The sequence below is a fragment of the Rousettus aegyptiacus genome, unplaced genomic scaffold, assembly GCF_014176215.1.
Source record: "Rousettus aegyptiacus isolate mRouAeg1 unplaced genomic scaffold, mRouAeg1.p scaffold_m13_p_4, whole genome shotgun sequence".
NCBI classification, from domain to species: domain Eukaryota; kingdom Metazoa; phylum Chordata; class Mammalia; order Chiroptera; family Pteropodidae; genus Rousettus; species Rousettus aegyptiacus.
The window spans coordinates 109,002,015-109,018,420 of record NW_023416307.1 but is presented as its reverse complement, the minus strand read 5'-3'; the positions used below and the strand labels follow the sequence as shown (position 1 = coordinate 109,018,420).

At 37.5% G+C, this 16,406-nt stretch overlaps 1 protein-coding gene across 2 annotated transcripts in view; it reads right to left on the bottom strand.

Moving 5' to 3' along the window:
* The window catches only part of FHIT (fragile histidine triad diadenosine triphosphatase), a 1,278,128-nt gene that overhangs the window by 1,234,907 nt on the left and 26,815 nt on the right, over positions 1–16,406 (bottom strand). For both annotated transcript variants that reach the window (XM_016150237.2, XM_016150238.2), the window contains exon 2: positions 14,962–15,009. The gene's annotated coding sequence lies outside the window, so the exon portion shown is untranslated. The remainder of the gene's footprint in view (positions 1–14,961; positions 15,010–16,406) is intronic.

Genomic DNA, 16,406 nt, shown 5'->3' with positions numbered 1-16,406 from the left:
TATAACAAATAAACACATATTATGGAAACGCCAAACTTTGTCTATACTAAAGAATATAAAATTAATGTGTATGGTAATAATTGCTTCAGCACCAGGAAAAGATGTTAAAACAGACCTTTAGGAAGAGGTGTTTTCCCCAGAACTTCCAGGAAGCCCCCAAACAAATATACTGGGACTAGGGGAAAAAAATCATCTGAATCACAGAGCAGAAAGAAACCCAAGATGTCACATGGCCTGTCATGTGCACATTACCAGCAAATTTCACTTAATTTCACTGTCACAGGCTGCTCTTTTTCTTTTGAGTTCCCTCTTTTGGCTCTGCCTGACAACAGACCACTCAGAGATCAAAAACCCTACCAAATAGTCTAATGCTAGCAAACCCTTGAATCCTGCCACATTAGGCCCACTGAAAATTGCAGTAACTTTTTCTCTGTCCTAGCCTAATTGCAATTTCAGAGAAAAATCTCTTGTTTTGACTATTTTTCCTGTCTGTCCCTTAGAAAAATAGTTTAGGAGTAGATTCAGGTGTTACTTTTGGTACATGAAATATTTATTCTATTACATTTCTATTCTATAATTGTGGTTAGATAGTTGCCACTATTCATTCTAGCTGCTTTAGATAACATGTCCACTTTACATATTCTAACCAGCATCAGTTCACGCTCACATGAGCATTTAATGACAAAGAACCCTGTGGCTACATGCCTCATAGCTGCACCAAATTTGATACTAAAAAGGAAGAATCACTTCCTCTGAAGTGTAAACATTAACTAAAAGAGAAAAGCTTGGTGTGACAAGAGTTATCTGTAACACAGGTGAATCACAATTCTGCAGGGTGAAGCAGGTAACCACCTATAAAGTAAGATTTCTTTACTTTGCTCTCTCCATCTTGATAATTAAATTCTCTTATCTATGAGACAAAACTCAGTACGCCACAGTTAAAGTTTGAAATGCAATACACTCAGATAAACTGTTCTAAAACTTCAGTCACTCATATTATACCCTCATGATTCTTATAATATCTGTGAGCCAATATTCTATAATTAATATAATATTTTTCTTTTAATAAACTCAACTTTGGCAATTTAAATTAATTTTTAGAATTATTTTTGCAAAGAATTTTATCACCACTGTAAATATCCGATATCACTTCTATTTAGCTAATATTGCTTGCCATAAAGAGAAGGGAACTTTAAATAATGCGACTAACCAAAAAATTGTTCACTCACATACTATGTAAAATCATCTCATGTACCATATGAAATATTGTGTAAATTGTAGGTTTAAATTTATACTAAAGAGTAAATGAATATCAGAATTCTCAATACCCTTCTGTCCTGTCCTTTGATTAAAAGAGGAAGAACAACTGAAAAAGAGGTAAGAAGGGCACTGAGAACCTGAAGGAGCATGTGTGACAGCAAGGTGCTTCGGGCAGGGTGGGGTGGATGTCACAAGCTACAAGAAGTAAAGGTACAAAAGAGCATGCTGTTGCCCACCTCACAATTATTTATATCTGGAGCATCTGGAGCTGTCCTTGTGTATGTGTTAGAGAAAGTCCAGTGTTTGATATGAAGGTCCCTCCTCCACTTCTATGCACCATCACTTTTAGACATACACATCTGAGCTCATAAATTACCCAACACAAAGAAATTGCATGCTGTTAATAGGTCTCTTCATTGTGGCTGACAGTGCAGAACAAATGCCAGTCCCGGGGCTGAGAACAAATTTCTGGAATATCAACAGGGATCCCAATGGGAGGAGACGTATTACCTAGAGGTCACCCCAAAAACTCTTGCAGCAAGCTCCTGAATTCTGCTACTTCTTGACACATTCACCACTAAGTGCCATATGTTCTAGTTCTCCCTATCCACTTCTCCAATCAGATTCTCAATTCTCTGATCATTTCCATTGCTCTTAACTCTCAGTAAACAAATGCCCAATTTACAGAAAAAGTCAGCAAACAAATGTCCAATTTACAGAAAAAGTGAGTGAGTGAATCTGAATGAATCAACCATAAATGAATAAATGAATGAATGAATGAATGAATGAATGAAAACGGATCAGCTTTGCAGAAAGGAGGACCTGTGGGTCTAAGGCATGCCCCCAAATTGTCCCAAACCAATCCAAAGTTTTATCAAGGGGCATAGCACAAATCCCACCAGTATCACTCAGCTTTTTCAGAGAAACAAGTCTCCTTTGCCCTAGCTGGACAAAGATCTGCTGCACTCCCTCTTTTAAAGTACCTCCTTCTTATAAACGGTGCGGTCTTCGTCAAGTTATTTAATCTCTCAACTTCCATTCCCTAATCTGTTAAATTCTGAAAAATAACATCTGCCCTATAAACTGTGATAAAGATTAAATAAGAAAATTCGTGAAAAGCAGCTACCACATTGCCTGGAGTATATCATAAGCTGAATGCCTTTTTGGACCGGATCACAATACCATGATAAATATCAATGGCATGATGGTTCCATGTTGTTACAGTATGACACTCACATGCTTGCATTGACTGTCCTGATATCTTCCCTGTTTGCCAGTATCAGTGTTCTTAATGTTTGCAGAGAGAATAGAGCAAGTAAGCAAGTCTCACTGGCATGAACAGACACAGCATCACGTGCAACACAGTTCTTCATAAAAACACATCTTAACAAATGTATTCCGGGTTAATGATGACCACAATGCACTACCATTTTGAAACCCCCTGAATTTTTCACTTCTTTCTCACTCTGAATATCCTACACTTGTAATAGCCACCGAGCTTCCCTCATTTCTAAATCAGTAGGATGAGCGCCTGTAGTCACAGAAAGGAAAGTTTAGGATCTGATGCCTGTAATACTTTTCAGACAAAAAAAAACCCTCTCCCAATACTTTTACCCGAGAGATGGTAAACTACTCTGACATCTCGGCTGTTGCCCCTCCAAGCGGATTCACACACCTCTTGGCTAACACCCCTCTGGGCAGGCATCTAATCCTGTTTAAAGTTATTCATTATGACTGGTTATACATAGATAGTGCCTTTGGTGTCAAATCAAATGGCCCTGTAGACTCCTAGTCGAAGACAGCCTGAAGATACAGACACATAGTAAATAATACACAGGCAGGAAAATCACATTCACTTCTGTGAGATGGAGAGACTGAAGCAGACCTGCTAGAGTCCTCCAGAGGTCCAGTGTGGGGAGGCCCACAGCAAGCAGAGCAGGATCAAAAATCTGAGGTGCTTGGGGGTCAGAAAGCTTGTCTGAAAAGCTTCTGTGGGTGTTTGTTAGCAAATATGCTAGCAAGGAAAAAGATGAACTGTTTTGCAGGGGAATCATCTTGAACCAGAAGGACCAGTGTGCATTCTAAGTGCTATTCCCTGACTCTGAGCTGGTGCACATCTATTATGATTTCATTCCCCTCTCTGTGGAAGAAGTTCTTCAAGAACACAAAGTGAAGAAGTGCCCTCCGCCATCTGCAATCACCCAAATGCAGAGTCATGGGGGAAGGGAGAGGTAATGACCTGAAGAAACAGTCTCCAGTCCTCAGAATCCACTATAATGAACACTGTGTTTAAACAAGGAGAACTTGCATTTCCTCAAACAATATTTAGACACAGTTGCATCATTGGGAGTGAATCAAAGAATTGTAGTAAGAGTGGCACATTTCACCACTGACACGGCTGTATTGAAAAATTAACCTGTGGCTCTAAGGGAAATAAGAAAACACACTACTGATTTCCGGCTTGGCATCCAATCTCCATTTCTGTGATCCCTCAATTCTCAGTTCAAGTATAAGCTGACTTTTTTTTTTCCCCCCCCTGAAGTAGGAAAAGGATTAAATAGACATGACGCTTTCTGAGTTCTGTGTAGCATATGTTTATAAGCTTTCCTTTTGTACCATTTATGGATTCATTCTGGAGTAGGGTTAAGCCAGAGCAAAGCTAATGTAGACTGTGCTTGCATTAGCTTTATCAGGAGAAGCAAGCACAGTCTGCAGGGACCACCATGACCTGAGTGGCAAGGAAGTTTCCTGGAACCCTGAGGGGGATGCTGATTATTTTCCTTACAGGGATGCTCAAGCTGAGCCAAACTCCTAGCAAAACAGTAAATGAGCTTCATGCAAATTATCTCCAGAAGAGTGGTGGCCCAGGGAACAAGAGTGATCATTATCACACAAATGTAATTTCTGACCAAATTCAATATTCACCCTGCAGTATCTGCCCTACTACAGAACCTCAGGGTCAGCATTACAACACAGTCCAGCCTAAGGACCACAACCAAGAGTAGATGAGCTTTCCAAATCTGTACATCTATTTCTATATGCTATATCCACACTACAGAATACACTGCATCCCTATGATGACATGGCAAGAGAATTCTTAATGTTCACAATACAATGTTAAGTGGCAAAGTAGTACGTACCATTAAAATACACACACACACACACACACACACACATACACATACACATACATATACATACATACATCTATGTGTATATATGTAGAGAACTGACTGGAAAAAAAAATACCCTGAAATACTAAAATGAAAAACCTTCATTCCTCACTCTACATGTCTGATTCCTGCTCTTGTTGTTTCTTCAGATCTCAGCTAAAATGTCATTAACTCGAAGAAGCCCTTCCAGACCATCCCATATGAGGAGGTCTGCTCTGTTTTACCTCCCATTGTTTCCTGAATAGGACTTAACATAACTTTTAATTATATGTGCAATGCTTGCTTAATAGTTTTGATCTGTCTCCCTCCCTAGAGTGTAAAACTTCATCAGCAGGGCCCATGTTGCCTGCACCTCATACAGCACATTCCTAGCACATTACAGGAGGTCAGTGGCATTGAATGCATTGGTTGGTCAAGTATGTGAGTGTGTATTCATTCATTCAACATACAAATAAACATTAAGCACTTAAAATTTGCAAGACTTGGTTCTTTCTCCACAAGGAACTAATGATTCAAAGAAGGACATTAGGTATACATGCAAAGATAAGAAACATCCACTCAGCAGACGTGGCTGAGTGCCTATCCAACAGCCATTCTCTCTTCTGTCTTACAGGTAAAAAATACAAATTTTATTGTGATGCCGTCCCTCCACAAAGCCATGTGCCTGGGGAATGTGAGATTATTGCAGCTTGTGGATAAATCCTGATTAGTTTAAATCAGAGAATGGGTCACAACTGCTCAGAATCCTTTTCTTTAGCCCCATGGATAGCCAGACAGGAATGGGGCAGTCAGAGCCCCATACCCATATCCCAACACACACACACACACACACACACACACACACACACACACACACACACACCAGTCACCTCCAGCTGTGAGCAGCCTCTTCTATTTACTTAATGTTCTGACCAAATGTTATCATTTTCTATGTGTACCATAACAAGAACAAACACAGATTAAACAGTACCAATCTAAGCCAATTAAGGTAATCCCATCCCCTGTGCTGTAAGGAGTATGTGGCTGTAATCAGCCAAATTGGACCTGAGGAGAAGCTGGAGGGGTTAAGGGAAGGGTCCCATACTCTTAAAAGGGGACACACAAGAACAGACAGTCTCTTATGCCAATAGATGCAACCACATATGCAGGTGGATCCCCAAAATGAAGCAGCCATCTTAGAACCATGAAGACAGTCAGTCTGAGGACCAAGTCAACATACTGAAGATGGCAGAGGAAAGAGCAAGAAAAGGAGATAATAATGATATTGTTGAGCCACTAAATAAACAAAACCTGGAGCTGCCCCCACCCCGCCCCCGCCAAGATGTCTTGCTCCTTGAGATAATTCATTTGCTTTATTATGACGGGTTTTATTTTGTGTTCAAATGTAAGTTAGCAGAGAAAAATCACAAAATAATTGATAGTGTTTAGCAATCTGTCAACAGCTTGGTGCTCAAAATCCTTTCCCTGCTACACAGTAAAAACCATCAAAGGCACCCCAGTAGGTCCCCAGTTGTTTGGCGCCAGGGAAAAGTGGATTGAGGTTGGATAACAGACATTCAGAGCTAGGGTTCTATAATGCCTTCCCATCAATCATGACATCCATGGGGCTCAGCATGTAGACACAGAGGGAGTAGGAAGCTTTTTGTTTTTAATTCTCTTATTGTTTAAATCATTTTGAATTGACTTTTCGATTATTTGCAGCAAAAGGCATCTACACTGATAAATCTATCTCACATAATTAGCAGCAAATTTATGTGACTACCTTTGAGCAAAAGACTCAGGAGAAAATGGTGCAGAGATTCATAATTCTGCCCACATTCCTTCAAATCTTTGGCTGATGGGTCTGAAGTGAATTTTTCCCAAAAAAGTTAAACAACTGAGATGCCAGGAAAAGAATTAACCATGTGATCATGTGACACTCTCTCCATCCTGGAAGTCATAAAGCACCTCAAGAATGCTGATGCATTACCTTGTCTCAGCAGTAAATTTTGGGCAGCATGATTTAAAAATATCAATTTGTACTTTTTGTTATCCTTGCATTGTATATTTTTCCCTTTTTTAATTTGAAGAATTTCAACCCAGTTTGCATTCCCTTTGATTCAGGGGCATGTCCAGAAGCAGAAAGTACTAGAAGGCAATTTCTAACACCCTGAAATCTGGCCTCCACTAAGGATTTTTCTTTCAAAAGCCTGAATTCATGGAAGGACATATGCTAGATACCAGCAGAAAAGACAGGGATAAAGACAAGTTTGGGTTGTTTTGCTTTGTTTTAAATTATGCCTCCTTTGATCTTATTAAGGTGGAACTGAGTTTTCCTGATATTGGGAAGAAGATGGAGGTTTTCCAGTTCCTTAAAATAGTGGAGGTTGGCACCTCACTCCCTGACAGACCTCTAGCAAGGTTACAGGACTTTTGATAAGGATGGTGAGGAGATGCTGGGAAAATGAAGCCACGGCAGAAGATTTTATCCTGCTTCACGCAATTACTGCAGGGACAAGGAGCCTCTCAGGGTGACCAGAAAGGATAAAGTTCAAAGGGCCTTTCCTTGAATATTCTGTACTATGGGAGACCAGCAGCACTTCAGATTCATGCCACTAAGTGAGCAGAAACCCCAAACACCACTGAGATAGAACTTCCCAACATTTAGAAAAATATATACACCCTCAATATACGCAGATCATCCATTCCACATCTTTTTTATTTTTTAATGTGGAAGAAAACTGCACAAAAAGAGCCCACAAGTATGAAAAAAAAATACTAAAGAAATAAGCCAATATTTATTTCACATATTTTCACAAAAAAAATGCTAATGAAAATTCAGGAAAACCCAAATAAATGTTATTCACTGTCAGTGTCTATACTGTAATCTAAAGCAATCAACCTCTTTTTAATTGGCATGAAGTCACTATCTTCATCACTCAAAATATTTGGAAGTACTACTTCTATTTCATTATTTATGTTTATGTTTTTGGATGATCTTTTTCCAACCCCATCTTTTGCTAAATTTCCATAAATTCTTAGATATTTGCTGCAACATTGTAAAAAATCTTTTTAGATGTTTGAATCAACACCTAGAATTGTAGTTTCCAGCTTTGTGGCCAGTTGAAGAGCTTTGTAAATATTTTCTGCAGTGAATGAAACTGGTTCAAGGTCATTGCAATACTCACCAGCAGGATGGGCTTCAGATATTAAGAGAATTAATTCATTATCAGTTAATTCGTGATCAACCAGTAATTCATTAATATCATCTACAATCAAATTGTCGGAGCCTTCTTCTTGAAATTTATTTAATAAATTAATAATGCCAGTTAATCTCTCTTCACTTTTGGAACCATTTTCCCTGGTACAATCACTTCTGGCCATATTGCTTTCTAGAAAGCATTTGAAGTTGACAGCTTTATATCACTCAAAGCTAAAGCAATATTCTTGATATAACTTAAAATTGTGTATTTATTCCAGGCTTCTGTAACTGTAAATGATTCATAATCTTCAAGTTTTTTTAAAATATTGTTAAAACTCTGTTTAATATAATTAATCCTAAAGGTGGAAATCCTGCCTTGATCTAAAGGCTGGATCAAGAAAGTTGTATTTGGTGACAAACGACTTTTATATTTGGATGTTCTAAATTGTGAGGATGATCAGGTGCATTATCTAAAAATAAAAGTATTTTAAAAGGAAGACATTCTCTGTTCATATAATTTTCAGCTTCTACAGCAAAACATTTATAAAACCAATCCCAAAAAATGTCAGCAGTCACCCATGTTTTTTTATTTGCCATCCAATGAACAGAAAGATCATTAATAATTGTGTGTTAGCAAGTATTGGTTCTTTGTGCATTGCTGAGTTAAGCCTTTTTTTTTTTTTAAGAAAGAGTAATCGCCAATAATGAAAATGAAAAAGAAAGAACCCCGTAAAAGGAGACCATGTAAATGGAATCCACATATAAAAAGTTCATGTAAATGGGGGTGGGGGTGAGGGGGAATATTTACTATGTATAAAACACTCATGTAAAAAAATACCATGTAAATCAAAGGATTGAGAGATAGGTGTATATATAATCATGTGTGCATGCATGCATGCATGATTAAAATTCACGCATGCAACATTCAAAATAATTTTTGAAAATGAAACATTTAAATCTGAATGCAAATTGTTTGTATTTTTAATTGGTTTTATATGACATGAGTTCCCAAAGGACACCACACTACCAGGCTAAGTTCCCACTAGTTACTCAATATATTCCTGTAAGTCCTGAAACCTTTACAAAGGAAAATTAACTGTTAGAGAGTTCAATAGCTGGTGAACAGTACTGAATATTTTCAAAACATTCAAATAAAAGGTAATAACAGAATGCTTTTAATTCTCTCTAAATAATGCCACACCCATTCACAAGAAATGACAATATTTCTCTCAATGTGCCAAGAATTCATAAAGACGGAATATAAAGTAGTGCCTTATATGCATGGCACTCTAAATAGTTGAGGTTCCCAAATAATACAAAAACATTTTCAACTCACAATGGAATATGAAGTGAAAATGTTCTTAGAGGAAATCTCTAATAATACTTACCTAATTCAGAGGGTGCTGGGAAGCTCTATTAACACCAAAGGAACACTTTCAGATCTTCAAATAAAAGGACTACAGAAATGCAAAGTATTATTATTATAGTTCTGAAATAATTTCACACCTAGGGATGAGAAAACCCCAGGCCAAATTGTACTGCTTCTCTCCTGCCTGATAAACAAGAAATGCCACAAGCATGGGGGTGAAGGAAAGATGGAAATCAAAGAGAACAAAGACATCAAAGTTTCTTTCTTTCTTGAGCTTTGTATTCCCCCTAGATGTCATTTTAGGGGACGCTGGGGGCGGGGGGGATATGAATCCGTTTAAGGTCAGGGTTAAGTAAATACAAGGGCAATATTTTCCTTTATTTTTATACCAGATAAAGGAACAACCAGCTGAGCTAAAAAAAAAAAAAAAAAGACAAAACCAAAAGAAAAAAAAAAAAAACATTGTGTCCACTTCTAGCGGAAACAGTTCCTGCCAAAGCACTTGCCAAACTTAAAAATGGCCAGATAAATTTTTACCTGAATGACCCACCAGTATGAGCTCTCACCTAGGAGGTCAAAAAGTGGCTGCTTTAAAGGACACCAGGATTTTTACTCGGCTACTGAGAGCACTGTGGAAGACTGTCATTTGTTGCTGCTGCTGAAGGTGCTGGTGATGATGATGGTGATGATGATAATCATGGTAATGATAGGATATAAAACAGGAGTTTTCGAACCCTGCTGATCAATAGATTCAATATTATCACCTGTGGACTTTTTTAAAATACAGACTCTTGGTCCTCATCTCAAATCTGATTTTGAATCTCTGAAGCTAGAACTCAGTTTTGTTTTGATCTGGTTTTTGCTCATTTTGTTTTTTGTTTTGTTTTGTTTTTGTTTTTATGGTAGCCATTAGAATAGCAACTGAGTAACAACAGTGTTTGTAAATAATGTCATGATTAAGAATGCAGGCTTTGTAGACAGATTGTCTGAAATCTAATTCCAATTCTCACACTTAGTAGCTGTGTGGCTCTGGGCAAAATAGTTAGCCTTAAGCTTTAATTTCCACATCTATAAAATGGAAATGCTATTATTGCAGGATACTAGGACAGAGGGATGGACGCCCAGACAATAAGCAGGAAATAGCGTAGACTGGTGCTGGCACCAGCTCAGCAGATTCACATCCAAAGGCTGAGCCCCAATTGCACTGGGGCTTTCCCTTTTATACATGTCTTATACTGTCTCAAAGTTTCAGACTTGCATGTTCTCTCTATATAAGAAAAGTGTATTCTGATTGGTTGGCAGGCTATAAGGGGAGTGACTGACCAGGGCTGGTGGTCCATGCCATATCACCTGTGACACTGGTAAGTCCCTTACCTATAATAACTTTCAACCATTATAGGAAATGGTTAACTCTGCCTCTGCTCCCACACTATTACTACCAATCTCATAAGGTAGATGCCTAAGAAAGCGAATTTTTAAAAGCACAGTTAATTCCAAGGAAGACAAAAAGTTATGTAAAAAAAAAAATTACCAACCAGGCCAACATGATAATGTAAATATTACATATTGATTTAAGAAAAAATTTTGACATAATCATGTGATTATGTTAGAAGCTGTGAAGACCAGAAATGATAGGAGTAGGGAGTGCAAAAGAGCTACTGTTAAAATTGATGTATCTGGAAAAAACAGGATAAGCACATTATTTAAAAATAGATAAACACCAGAAGCATCAGAGTTGAAAGTTGTCAATTCCAGGGAAGAGGTCAGATGAGAGGCAGAAAGGTAGAATGAGGGGAAAGCGTTCCGGTTTTTCAATATTTGCTTTTTAGTGCTGTTTTATTCAAATAATGTAGATATGTTGCTTTGATAAAAATTAAAGTAAATTTTAAAAGATAATTCATAATGTGTATAAGTATAATATCGGATACCTTTATACAGTAGGTTAACATAAAGTTTTTCAATTTACCAAAACTTGCTTTTTTAAGAACTGATTGAATTGAATTTAGAATGGTAGAAAGAAATATAAAGAAAGAAGTTCTTCTGTTTAAGGTTGCAGCAAGAGTCAGCACCTTCACCTGGGGTAATTGAGGTAAATCTCATGAAGTTTGTGGGCAATGTTAAAGGAAACCAAGGAAGGACAGTCCAGTACCCTGGAGGTAGCAAGAATAAAACCACTCCCAATCCAGACTTAAACGGGAGAGGGAAGAAACAGTTACCAGGTGGTAGAAAGAGCTGTAGCCACAGAAGAAAAGCCCTTCTTTAGAGGAATAAAGCCACTGCCAAATAGTAGTGCTGTTAAGGAAAGTGATATTCCAACCTCACATTCTCAGCTTTTTGCCCAGTGCCTTCCATTGGCTAATCCAATGGAAAGCCAGAGAGCAAGGGCATCCAGGGAATGTTGACCATAAAAGTTAGCCTCCTGGAGCACAGAGCCTTTCAGAGGAGCAAGGAGCAGAAGGCACAAATAAAATATATCCAGCACAAGCACTTTATGCAAGTTCTATTTTTTCTTTTTTTAATTTACCTCCCTTTCCTACTTAGCCTCATAAAACAAGCCCTCAGATTTTCAATCCATTTAATAAGTACATATGGCATAATAATAATTAATAATAATACATTGATGTTATGCAGCACTTTACAATTTGCTAAACACTTTTACATACATTATTTTTATGCCATCCTCAAAACAGCCCTATACACTAGATAGGGCAAGAGTTATCCTGGTTTTACAGTTGAGGATTCTGAAACCTTAAAAAAAAAGTTAGGTAGGTATGTCACCCAGAGTCATAAAGCCAGCAAGCAGCGGAGCCCAGACTAGAAGGCGTGTTTCCCATGACTTCAGCTAAATCTCTTTCCACCATGTAATATTGTCATGCCATTTATTCACAGGAGGGCAAAACTGATGTCCCTGTGGAAAAAAAAAATAATTAACTAGCTCTGTCCCAAGCACTGCACAGTGCACAGAACACAGAAGTAGTCAACGAATAAGACACAAAAGGAAATAGAGCAAACTTGCCCATTCTGTTCTCAGGAAACCACCAGCAATGCCAGAGACTGAAGTAATTGAGTTTTCAATCACATTTTAAACATCACTGAAAAGAAGGTGTTCAGTAGCACAAGAAAAGTGTTCAAAAGAATTCAGGGAAAAGTAGGAAAATATTTAAAGAGTTTTGTTTTAAGATGCTGGGGTAAGCAGAAGGAAAACACAAAACCTTCGTAATCCTCTCACCACAAAGAGACTAGAGCCCCAGAAATTGGAAAGAATGAGCTTTCTGCTTCTCTTGTCATTTCCGACTCTAACCCCACAAACACACACATGAGAGCTTAAGAAGCAGCCAAAAGAGACTTATTTTTATCAAATACAAGAGTCGTGGAGATTCCAGCAAAATAGCCCATTTTTGAAATACTAATTGAGAACTGGGCACCTTTTAAAATCTACTGGAAAATGTTCAGCTACTTACACATGATGGAAGAAAGTAATAAATGGTATTTTAACTATAAACCTTCAAACATTCCCCTTTTATTTATTCCAAATCTAGCTCTGTATGTGTAAACTACTCTGTCAGTTAGGGTTCTGGGGCTACAGCAACAGAAACCAATTGGCTAATTCAAGAACGATTATTGGAAGGATACTGGAGGCTCAGTGAATCCATGGCAGATTGGAAAATAAAACTTTGAGACCATCAGTGGCCAAGGCAAACATAAAGGCAAGGAAATGGAAACTGCTACAGTGATCTTATAGCAAGTACTGTCGGGCAGAATGCCCGCTAGGAGAAAGGAGAATCCCTAAGCTCAGGATTCAAATTCCAAAGAAGGAACACCCAATTAACCAAGCCTGTGTGTCATGTACCCATCCCTAGGCTGAATGTAGGCCCCTTAATAGTGCCTCTGGTTACAGCTCCACTAGTCTAATAACCTCAAAAGGAAATAAAGATGCTGTTAGGAAAGGGGAAAAAAGGAGTAGGGGAGAAGTTCCTCTGTACTTACCAAGGCTTTCTTCAATAATTCTTTAAGAATCTAGCTAGCTAATTAGACTGTATTAATTAGTAATTGCCTGCACACAGCCAAAGAAAGTGTTTACCCTGATGCCTATAAAACTTCACTCTGACAACATTTTACTTCCAGAGACCTCACTTCTCATCTTACCTGAAAGATATCCTTTCATTGATGCCTAAAGACAAAGCAGAATTTGTGCTACTTTAGTAACAACATGCGTATTTTGGAAACATTATCCTGAAGCTTCCAAAAAGAACAGACTTCTCAAAATTACTAATGAATACATTCATAAAGATGCTTATGTTGATGATGATGATGATAACAAGTTATATTAACAAGAGCAGCAGCAGCTAATATCCACTGAGTACTTACCATGGTCCACGACCTGCTCTAAGCCCTTGATACATAATAATTCACTTAATCTCCACAATAAACTTATTAAGAAAACAATATTATTATCCCCATTTCACAAATTAGGAAAATGAAACAAAGAGGGGGTAAATAACTTGTCCATGGTCCAAAAGCCAAACGAGGACTAAATCCATGTCTGTCTCCAGAATACCAATTTAACAAAGGATTGTTATTGAGAGTATAGGAAATGGTCTGTACCTGTATGAAAAAACTCTCCAAGAGGAAATTGAACACTATGACTCAGGATTCTGAAGATTGCTACATCATCACTAATTCCAATAATTTATGAGAATTTCTTTTCTGAAAGTTTCTAAATACTGCTGTATTCCAAGATGTGGCTCAATGGTCAAGAGATATGTAGGTTATGACTGAAAATGAGAACTATCTAATAAGATAGTTTTTTCTTCACTAGTAGCTAACCATTAGAGAAAAATTACAAGCAAACCAGCTTTCATGCAGCAGAGTTGAGTCATCGCAAAGCAAGTTCTCGAAACGGTGTTTTTACAGCTCATGTTTTCTATATTCAAAAGGAGTTTTCTCCAATTTCCCTGTAAAATCCTTTTTCATCCTTGAAATAAATATTAAAAATTCAGCCCCATAAGTATATCTGTCATAAAGTTAAGAATAACTTAAAATAAAAAGTAAATCAAAATGGCTTTTCAACTTTCACCAAAGTGGTCACAGTCATGATTGCAATAATAAAAATAACAGAAAAAACAAAAAACCTAATATTGTCAAAAATATAATTGATGATGAAAACAAATATAAATTATGGCATATTTTACCCTGGCCACCAAAGACTTTTGATGAAACTGCAGCCCTATAATTCCCCAGAATGAATTCTTTAAATTAAAATACTTCATGCAGAACAGAAATTAACCAATGAATCAAAGAACAGTGCTGTATAGCAGCATGTGTATAAATATACCTAGTAAAGAGGAAACAATTGCATTTTTCCACGTAAAAACCAACACGATTGTAATGTTTCACAGGAGGCTGAGCAAGTACTTTTCCCATTGCTTCAAACTTGGAAGTTCATTTCCTGTAACTCACTTAGGGCCCACAGTGACTGGCTGAAATGAAATTAGCTACACCAAACTAGCTGGCTTTCTCCTTTCTACAAAACTAGCAACTCCATGCAACTACACAACTGACTTTCATGATAAATTTCATCCAAACCAACTGAAATGCCACTCTGCATTTTATTTTAAATGTTTTATCTGGCCAGCTGGTTTTATTTAACCATTGACCAGAAGTGGTACTGGTGCATGCTTTTTTCATCTAGCATTAATCTTCGTAAACTTCGCTCCATCAGAACGTCTTAACTGCTGAGAAGAAATCAAAAGTCAGCAAGCATACAATTGAATTTGAGTACCCTTAGCACATCATTTTATTTCCTCCAGCTCTCTGCTAACTATTGCTCAGCACTTTTGCCTATGCGGGAGGACAAGTGGTTAAGTAAGTTGTCTTGTCAGCTATATCTTTAATCCATGTCTTTAAATCTCTGAATAAAAGAAAAATCAATATTGTAAAGGCAATATTTGTCAAGGCCATGTAATAAATACACTTACCTTTACAGACTATTCTCAATAGATTCCCTTCTTTGCTGAGCTTCAAAGCTACAAAGAGATAAAAACAAAAGCACTGAGTTATCTGCGAGTAAAACACCAAACGTTTTCTCTCCATGTCTTTAAGTAGAATTTCCATATGCCATGGTATGTCGTGCTAGCCAAATAAACCATTTATAAAACTTTTGCCTTGTGCCTCCTGCACAAGAGGCCAATAAAATTCACAGTTATAAACTGAAAATGCACACGTCTACCTAGAACTGAAACATACAAACGTGGCCAGATCTACAGTCAAATATTTTGGGGTGTGAACTCAACAGAATGATAATGATTTATAAAGTGCAGAGACAAAATCAAATTAAACATTCTGTAGCACACTCAATCTGACCAAACATTTTATTTTCTTATTTCTTTTAGTGTCACCTTCCTTACACACTCTTATTTCCATTTCCTTAAAAAAGTTTTACTTGGGGGATCCTATTTCATTTATGTAAGGTACATGGTCCTCCCAAGCCAGACCTCACCATTTTCCCCATGAGTACAGTGGTCCCCCTTTATCCTTATTCACAGGGCACACATTCCAAGAGCCCCCATGAACACCTGAAACTGCATATAGTACTGAACCCTGTATGTACTATGTTTTTCCTTATGCATGGATACTATGTTAAAGTTTAATTTATAAATTAGACACAGTAAGAGATTAACAAAAACTAACAAAATAGAGCAATTACAAAAATATACTGTAATAAAAGCTATGTGAACGTATGCCTTCGCGCACACACAATCTCTCCCATGCGCACTCTCTCTCTCTCAGCAAATAAGCACAAATTTCTTTTTCCTTCTTCAGAATTTCACAGATAGGAAATTCATTTTTACTGTAGATCTTAGCAACCTAGTAAATGATTTTTTTTCTTTCCTTAAGTCATGAATGTTCATCTTTTTTAACTTAAAGGAAGCATTTTATGGCTTGTTTTGCATATCTGAACGGCCGGCATCACTACTATTGCACTTTGGGGTCATTATTAACTAAAACGAAGGTGACTTAAATACAAGCACTGGGATAAAATGACAGATGATCTGATAATCTATATGGCTACAAAGTAACTAATGGGCGGGGAGTGTCTACAGCATGGAGATGATGGACAAAGGACTGATTTATGTCCCGGACGAGATGGCACTAGATTTCATCACACTACTCAGAACTGTTTGCAATTTTAAACTTACAAATTGTTCATTTATGGAGTTTTCCATTTAATATTTTCAGACCGCTGCTGACCTCAAGTTACTAAGACCACAGAAAGAGAAACCCTGGATAAGGGGAAAGTACTATATACATGTGCAAGCTTACAGTCACAATCCCCCTTTAAGTTAGAGTGTAGCCTTCTCTGACTAGAGAGAAACTCTCAAAATAGAGGAAGCCACACTTGACATTTCAAATCAAATCTTGA